We start from the raw sequence: 3271 nt of genomic DNA, 5'->3' as shown, positions 1-3271 counted from the left end.
TTCATTCCATAGGTTTAGTGGAAAATGAATAAAACATAATAAAGGTGTCATGGTAAATTTATTTATTTTTTCTCTATCTGTTCACTCGTAAAAACTAGAATTTGTACCATGGCTAGTTCATAACTGAAAAGCAAGTAAAATTGCCATGTAATTCAAAATAGCTGAAACATTTTAACCCAAAATAGTTTTACAAAAAACTTAAGGTGGCATGGCCAAACAACCTGAAAGGTTACCGTGCATGTGAACATAGACTTATAAGATAAATATGGAAAAAAATTGGGACTAAAAGATTGCGTGCTAGTTGTGTTGTGTTTTGATAACAATAGGTGATTGATCGGAAAAAGCCAGGCATTCGCGCTTAACCATGAATGCACATCATCTCATGTGCATAGATCTGTGGTTGCCATTAAATGGCAGTTTCTACGTTCACGCTGAACATCGAAAAACCTGAATTCAGATTAATTTCAATTCCGTTTATTTGTTTTATGAATAATTTTTTAATACAAATGATTTTTTTATTGTGGACTGAACTATTTTAAAATATATGCTGATATTTTGTTATATATATAGTGAACTTTTTTTAAAGTGCGATGAATATTATTTATACAAACTGAAACTTTTTGTAATGTACAGTGAACCTTTTTCTATGTATACTCAGCATTTACAATACGCACAAAACTTTTTAAAACCACATAGCGAACATTTTTTTTAAAAAAATACCGAAATGAAAGAACCAAAGAGAAAAATATCCAACAATCCGTTGGTAAAAAAATCGCTCAAGTGGAGCTCATCTGAACTGGGCCTACCCATTTGGCGCTCGCTTCAGGTGTGCTTGCATTATTTGTTGCCAATGGGTGTCAAACAGGAGGCCTCGACTCTCGAGGAAGCGGTTAACGTGAGTTTGAAGAAGCGCTTGTCTGAAGCGCATATCACATGGGCCCATCCAAACAATGTCAGCAGCTCGCGCGCTCGCGGCTCTCCCTCCACTGTGCAGCTAAATCCAAGTCAACACACGCGTACATCATGCATGCCACAACGTTTCTTTTACAAGTTTTCCCTATTTGTTTATAGCTAGAAATTTTCTGAATATGTATATTCAAATATTATGTTAATTAAAATTTTAAAAGTGTGCATAGTGCATTTTTTAGTACAGTGTAAAAAAATTCTTCGCACAACTTTTCAAAACTGTGGGTGGCTGAAAAAAATGTTCACACATTTCAGTAAAATACTCAAAACATTTTAATAAATCTTATCTCATTTCAAAATTATGTTTGTGACATTTTAAGAAAATGTTTGCGCACTTTTAGAAAATTATTTCAAAGCATTAATTTTTTGTTCAACGTGTATTTGAAATTCATTTAACATGTATTCAAAATATGTTTCAAAAAAATATACATCATGTATTTGAAAAATATTCAACGTGTATTAAGAAAAAATTTCAACGTGCCTACAAAAATATATAATATGCCTTCAAAAATTAGACACGTGTTGTGGAAAATAAATGAAAAGAAATAAAAGAAAACTACCCCCTTCGTTTCTAAATATAACCCTATTTAGAGATTTCAATACGGACTATATGCAAATGTATATAGACGTATTTTAAAGTGTAGATGCACTCATTTTGCTCCATATGTATGTAGTCCATATTTGAATTTTTAAAAGGGCTTATATTTAGGAACGGAGAGAGTAGTGAAGAAACACAGGAAAACAGAAGAAAAACGTGTAGAAGCTTCTAAAACTGGTCTAAACCGGTGGTAGAAAGAAACATCCTAAAATCTTTCCCCGGAGATAAAGCTCCACGTTGAGATAAAGCTCCCTCGTTGCGTAAAAAAACGGAGGGAGTCGAGAGGAGCAAATCGGCACTTGGTCCACGTTGCAGCCCATGCTTTGTACGTGGGCTTGAACCACGGCCCGTTCCCATCAGGCAGCTGCGCACGGCACAAACCCTTCTGGCGCCTTTATATACGAAGCGTTCGCGGCACCAATTGTCACATCCTCCCTCCCCTCGCCGCCGCAGCCGCCGGAGACCTAAACCTAGCAGTTTTGCTAGAACTCATGAGATTTAATTTGATCTCATTCACCTTTTATAGCCATTGGATATGGTGCTATAAGATGCGTGTGTGCTAACGTTTGTTATATCCTTTCTTATTTTTCAGGTGAATAAGACCAAATTACTTCTCATCTAGATAAGTTCTAGGTACTCCCAAATCTAGAACCCCACGCGCCTCATCCTCGCGCGTGCAGATTGCGGCGGCGCTTGCTTTCTTGCTTGCTTGATCTCTTCCGTCTTTCTTTTCGTTCTGCTTGTCCTCTTGATTTCGTTTCTGAATACCTGTTGTCACATCGTCGCCTTCGAGAGAACCGGGCGGATTTGATTCTTGTGCCGTCGCCGGTTCCGTTGCGGGCGTAGATCGATCTTGAGCCTCCACCGTGTCTCACCCTCCAATTCTCTTGCTGGGTGTCGGATTGGTTCTAGTACATTTCTTCTCCGGATCTGTGTTTTTTGGCTCATGGTTGTATGTAGGAGTAGTTTGGATGGTGTTTTGGTTTTCGTCCATGGCCTCCATAATCCCGGATTAACTCGCTTAGCTGTTCTTCTGATTCATGGGAGGCCGAGACCGATGCCTGGGAGTTTCGCTGATAGCGCCTTCTTTAACGGTGGAGGTGCTTCATTAGTAACTCGCCACACAGATGCGCTGCTCGAATTTTCTTTTGTTTTTTAATAATAATCTGAGAAGACTATTGTTTTTTAACCATTTCAGAACTCCGAAAATGGAGTAGCCACCAGTATAAGAATTTTAAAAAATATGAATGGAAGTACCAACGACCCTTTCCTTCCAATGAAAATGTGTCAGAGCTGCTCGCCAATGGGTAACCTTAATCACAAACATAAATCACGGGTGATACCATGAGAACCTGCGGCTGGTTAAAACTCTAATCATTATAGAAAGAAGGTATACCGGATTTAAGTCCCTCGCAGGATTAGGATGACTGGCTGGAACTGAAGAAAGTGACCCAGATCAAGCTATCCTTTCTGCACTATAAATTTTTGCCTATGGGCCTCACATAACTCAGCCATCTCAAGGTTCCTCTCGTTCGATGACAAGCCAACTCAAAGTTCCTCTCATTAGATGACAGTGTAAGAAACCTCCCAGGTATGCCTCCCCAAATGTGCATTCCATCCAGTAATTACATTGCTGCAAACTGCAATTGCAATTGGACCAAAGTTAACAACGAATATTTTCTGTCGTCTTGTGCATCAAAACCCAGC

At 38.7% G+C, this 3271-nt stretch overlaps 1 non-coding gene across 1 annotated transcript; it reads left to right on the top strand.

The window, feature by feature from the left end:
* Positions 1–2568: 2568 nt before the first annotated feature.
* Positions 2569–2693, top strand: LOC123063920 (small nucleolar RNA snoR83). The gene has a single exon (XR_006430618.1). It is a non-coding gene; the product is annotated as a small nucleolar RNA snoR83 (small nucleolar RNA).
* Positions 2694–3271: the final 578 nt, after the last annotated feature.

This window comes from Triticum aestivum, chromosome 3A, assembly GCF_018294505.1.
Source record: "Triticum aestivum cultivar Chinese Spring chromosome 3A, IWGSC CS RefSeq v2.1, whole genome shotgun sequence".
Taxonomy (NCBI): Eukaryota; Viridiplantae; Streptophyta; class Magnoliopsida; order Poales; family Poaceae; genus Triticum; species Triticum aestivum.
This window is presented reverse-complemented; position numbering and strand designations above follow the sequence as displayed.